Here is a 6,173-nt window from a genome sequence, read left to right as displayed (position 1 = left end):
ACCAATTGCTCGGTGGGTTTTTGTTGTGTGTGTGTGTGTGTGTGAGTTTCGGGTTTTATGGCACAGATCGCGGTCTGAGCTTTAACATGCATTGATCCGGCGGGAATGCTGCAGCACAGGTTCCCTGGAGCGTTCCGTTGCCAGGGTAACGCCAGGCGCCCTCCCCGGGACTGCGCGCGGACAGCTCTGCTCCGTTTGCACACATTGAGGAGAGAGTGTCGGGCACTCACACAACCTGCTCAATGGTAAGCTCAGTCCCGCCTCGGCTGGAGAGACACCAGGGATGTATCTGTTTCTATACCATGCGCCTGGCTGGGCTGGTTCTTTTTATCCAATTCTGTCTTTAATTTGCCTTCGAAAACTAAAGCGAAAGAGCTAACAGATTAGAACAAATTACGCCCTTCTATCAAATGTCATCTCTCCCTGTATGCAACCACTATTTCCAGCATAGGAATGGGTATAGGCAATTCAGCCTCTCAACCCTGTCCGCCATTCAGTTAGAACATGTCCTGGTATAATTCTGTTGAATCTGCGCTGTACCCGCTCCAACACCAATATTTCTTTCAGTTTAATGCCCAAGACTGAACGCAGGTCTCCAGTTGGAGTCTGACATAAGCTCTATACAACTAGAGCATCACTTTGAATTTCAATCCATTTGAGATAGAGGTCAACATTCCATTTGCCATTTTAATCACTTCTTGTACCTGTGCACTAGTTCTTAGTAATTTGTGTGCATGGACACCAAAATCTCTTTGCTCCTTTACTACTCTAGATTCTTGCCATTAAGAAAAATGTTCCAATTTCTGTTTTTCGGATCCAAAGTGGATGACCTCACACTTCCCCACATTGAACTCCATCTGCCATAGTTTTGTCCACTCAATCTGTCGCTATCCCTTTATAACTTTCTGCTCCCATCTGCATAACTTACTGTGCCTTCTAATTTAGTGTTGCCTGTAAACTTGGGTATACAACTCTTTATTCTTTCATCTAAGTCATTAATGTATGCATACAGTGATCTAATTTTGAGTTTTCTGTACATTTCCTGTATAGAGACAATTGCAAACTGTCCATGAAAATTGGAAATTATTGTGCTCCTATTTATATTCCTTTAACCTTTTGTTAGAACAAAATGGTTATTATAGTAGGATGCTGTTCTTTCACTTTACGGTCCTTACTGTTGTCAGCCTTATTGTTTCTCCTGTTACTTTTCATCTCTGTATTTGACATCTGATTTTTATTTTGCTTTTTTATGCTACCTACCGTTTTTTCCTTTGCTTAGGCCCCCTACTTTCCTCTCACTTTTAAATTCTGTTTCTACTCACTTTCATTCTCCTTCCTGAGTTCCCCAGTGCTCCTCCAGCCTAATCATGAGGCAGGATGAACTCTCTGTGACTTTCTGAGAAAATTGCAAGATCTCGCTCTAAACATTATGTAGATACGTAGAACCTCAGCAACCATCAGAGTAGTTTGTTGATATACTGAAAGAACCTTAAAAACAATGGAAAACATCTTAAATCTGAATGGTAATGATGAGGTCATTATTTTTCAAATTATCCATTAATTAGAAATGTTGTGAATCATACATATGGGCCCTGAAATTCTTGGGGTGGAGATGGGGCAATATTTCTGACGCACTGACAGTGAAAGGATAACTAGAATTTTATATGAATCCTAGATCTATTCAACCCTAGATCTTTCGGAGGTGGGAGCATAAGACAAAAATAGACAGGCATATTACAATACAAAGTATTTCAGGGAAATATGACATACAATATAATTTCCTCATTTATCCTTCGCAATGCTGATTAGCAGGGTTGCAAGTGTATCCCTGTTGAGATTAACTTATTTCTAATCTTGCAAATAATCAGGATCGAGGGCAAACCAATACAATGGGTATATTGTGTTTAATTGGCATTTAGAATGGAATATAACACACTAGTTATACAGCAAAAACATACGACCGTGACAAGTTGGACCCGATTGGCAGGTGGCTGGTGTGCGCGAACAACTCTTCTTATTTGTTCTCCTTCTTGTCTCACGTGTGTCTCTCTCTTCTTGAACTAACCAAGAGCGTTAGACTAAGTTCAGTATTGGTCCCCTCTCGGAGGAGTGTTCCACTCTTGGCAGTTCGCCGCTCCACTGTCTGAGCTAAGGGTTCTTTAGCTCTTCCTGTTATTCTCTTTTTAGAGGTGGGACTGAGGTAGAATAATGGACAGGGCCATTTAACTTATAGAGGTTCCCCTTAAAACAAGGTGCCCAATGGCATGTCGAGTTATTTGTCTAAACCTACAGATGAAGACGCTCCCTCAAGGAGAGTCTTCACAACTATTACACATGCTTTCTTGTTTATATGATTTCAAGGCCAATCCATCTGAATCCCTCTTATCTCATCTGGCCCTGTGCTCCCTGGTGCATGTCTCAGGCCCAACCTTGGGCCATTAAATCAGAAGCCCCAGGCTAGAGCTGTCTGCTCAACTAGCCACTATCCAAACTATCTCCTCTTAATCTAACAGTCTGTTCCACCCTGAGATGATACCTGAGCTCCCATAAATTCCTTCTATGTTCTTTATACTAATTAACTTTTAATTATCTTAACAAGGAGTTTTATTAAACAAACTCCAAATTCTACCTTAGTATTATATTATGGTTATTAGTAATAATGGAAGAAACATAGATTAGCCTTCATTGGTTAATTAAAGACACATTAAACAAATGCAAAATCCTAAACTTACAAACAATAGACAGCTAAGCCTGCCAGGCAAGGTCATGCTGTGGGCCTCTATGTGGAATGTTATGCATCATTTAATCTAACTAATTAAAACACTTTGTCTCAAATTTTAATACAAGCTTTCCGGGAAACTGAAACTTACACAGTTCCCGTAAGACACAAAGTGTACATTAACCCCTACGTGTCTTGAGCAGAAACATACAGTCATTTAAACACAGTATTGTTTGCATCACAGTTTCATTCATTTAACCATATATAGTTTTAGGCACCCCTAGTTTCTAACATCCTTGGCGTTCAGCGTTGCTACAGCTGGGAGAATAGGAAGCATTAAATACAAAAGCAAAATACTGAGCATGATGGAAATCTGAAATAAAAGCAGAAAATGCTGGAAATACTCAGGTTAGGCAGCCTCTATGGAGAGAGAAACAAAGTAAAGTTTCAGGCCGATGACATTTCATTCTAACTGGAAAAAGTTAGCGATGTAACAGGTTTTAAGCAAGTGCAGGGGCAGGGAAAGGTGGGAGGTGAGGAAAGAACAAAAGGGAAGGTCTGTGATAGGGTGGAAGGCTGGAGAGATTAAATGACAAAAAGGATAATAGTGCATTGCATATGGGGATGTTAATGTGACAAGTAAAGAAACAAAAGATGTGCCTAGAGGAGCTGTAAATAAGAATAGCAGAATCATTACCAACAGCTGTTGTCCCCAAAAAATGGGTGCAGTGATTATGATCTGAAATTGTTGACCTCAGTGTTGAGTCCGGAAGGCTGTAAAGTGCCTAATCGAAAGATGTGAGGCTGTGCCTCGAGCTTACGTTGAGTTTCATTGCAACAATGTAGGAGGCCAAGGACATAGAGGTCAGAGTGGGAGTAGGGCAGAGAATTAAAATGACATGCAACCGAAAGTTTGGGGTCACACTCTGCGAACTGAATGGAGGTGTTCCACAAAGCGATCACCCAATCTGCGTTTGCTCTGCCCAATACAGAGATGAGCAGTGAATACAGTATACAGTACTAAATTGAAAGAAATACAAGTAAATTGCTGTTTCACCTGGAAGGAGTGCTTGGGGCCCTGGACGGTGGGAAGGGAGGAGGTAAAAGGGCAGGTGTTGCATCTCCTGCACTTGTACAGGAAGATGACAAGAGAAGGGGAGGGGATGTTGAGGGTGATTGAAGAGTGGACCAGGATGTTGCAGAGGGAACGATCCATTCGGAATGCTGAAAGGGAAAGGGAGGGGAAGATGTGTTTGGTGATGGGATTATGCTGGATTTGGCAGAAATGGCGGAGGATGATCCATTGTATGTGAATTGGAAGGTGAAAACAAGGGGAACCCTATCGTGGTTCTGGGAGGGAGGAGAAGGAGTGAACAGAAGTGCAGGAAATGGGACAGACATTGTCGAGGGCCCTGTCAACCACAGTGGAGGAAAATCCTCAGTTGAGGAAGAAGGAAGACATATCAGAAGCACTGGTATGGAATGTGGCATTGTCAGAACAGATGCAATGGAGACGGAGAAACTAGGAGAATGGAAGAGTCCTTACAGGATGCGCGATGGGAGGAAGTGTTGTCAATTTAGCTGTGGGTGTCAGTGGGCTTATAGTCGATATTTGTTGATAGCATATCCCCAGAAATGGAGATAGAGAAGTCAAGAAATGGAAGGGGAGAGTCATAGATGGACTATGTGAAAGCGAGGGAAGTGTGGAAATTGGAAACAAAGTTGATGACATTTTCCATTTCGGGACGTGAGCAGGAAACGGCACCGATACAATCATCAATGTATCGGAAAAAGAGGTGAGGGAGGGGACCTCAATATAAATGGAGCAATAAATGTTCCACATTTCCCATGAAAAGTCAGGCACAGTTTGGACCCATAGGGATTCCCATAGCAACACCTTATATTTGGAGAAAGTGAGTGGAGTCCCTTCTCCCCTTCCCCCTTTCTCTGCCTCTGTACATGCTTAAAACCTGTTACATCTCTAACTTTTTCCAGTTCTAATGAATCGTCATCGACCTGAAATGTTAACTCTGTTTCTCTCCCCACAGATGCTGCCTGACCTGCTGAGTATTTCCAGCATTTTCTGTTTTTATTTTATTTTAAAAATGTGAAATCTGGTTTCAGCTATATAGAACAATCAATTACATTGCTAAAATTGTCAGAATACATAAAATAATAAAATCATAGAATCATACAGTACAGAACAAGGCCATTTGGCCCATCAGACCTATGCCGGCTCTTTGAAAGAGCTATAGAAGTAATCCCACTCCCCTGCTCTTTCCTTGTAGCCCTGCAAATCTTTCCATTTTAAGTATATATATATCCACTTCCTTTTAGAAAGTCTCGACTGAATTGGTTTTCACCACCTCTTCAGACAATGCATTCATGATCATAACAACTCGCTGATTTAAAGTCATTCTCATCTCCCCCAAGGCTTTTTTGCCAATTACCTTAAATCGATGTCCTCTGATTACCGACCCTCCTGCTAGTGGGAACATTTTCTCCCCATCTACTATATCAGAACCCCGTGGCATAGAAATTCAGGACCACAGTGACCTTTGACAGCCGCAGGAAGTGTTGTCCATGCCCTGGTTTGGGGCTCCAGTTGTGCCTGCAGCAGACGACAGAGTTCAGTTACAGCCTCCTTGGTGAAGGAGAAGGGAGAGTTGTGAGTCGTGGAGTTGCAGTTGGTGCAGATGTGAGCAGAGACCAATTGAGCTGAGAGTTAGGAGTCTTATCTTGACAACCCTGGAGAGGTCATTAAACTTCTTTTGGTATTGCCACCAGGTCCTTGGAGCTAAGCCCTTGCAATTGACCTCCCAAGCCAGCTCTTCCCACTATCGATGCATTTTTTGCCTGGAGCACTCTCTGTCTCCATGTGAGAACAGGGTCTCCCCTCCTCCTGCCGACTGCCTGAACGAGGGCCTCCAATGTTGCATCTGAGAATCTGAAAGTCTTCCAGCCATGTTGTCCAGTTTCAAACTGCCTCCTGTTTACGGTAGCCACAGTACACCTCCCTTTTCTAAGCAGTGCAGGCTGCCTTTAAGTCGGGTCAGTGACATCTGATTCCTGCCCACAGCCCTCCCAAACAACCGCACTGCCAATAAGCAGTAAGGGTGGCACTGGCTGCACACCAGTCTCATTATAATGAGCTGCCAGCATACATTTCTCATGCATTGACTGCAGCACTTAAACAGTATTCAAAGAAGTTACAGCATGATCTATATTTGACAAAGTAGGACATTGCTACATATGCTCTATAGGTCTTTTATTTTGATTGTGTTAGAATACAATTGAGTGCAGTAACAACGATCAAAAAGACAAAATGCTCTTTTTAACCAAAGAACTGTATCATTAAATAAATAATAAAAAAACAATGCAAGGACTTTCTTTACAAAAACTTTATTAGACATTAACACCCATTCCCATGTAACTTTATAAAGTTTAAATTGCA

The sequence above is a fragment of the Pristiophorus japonicus genome, chromosome 4 (assembly GCF_044704955.1).
Source record: "Pristiophorus japonicus isolate sPriJap1 chromosome 4, sPriJap1.hap1, whole genome shotgun sequence".
In the NCBI taxonomy this organism is placed as follows: domain Eukaryota; kingdom Metazoa; phylum Chordata; class Chondrichthyes; family Pristiophoridae; genus Pristiophorus; species Pristiophorus japonicus.
The sequence above is the reverse complement of the archived record's forward strand: the minus strand, read 5'-3'. Positions refer to the sequence as shown.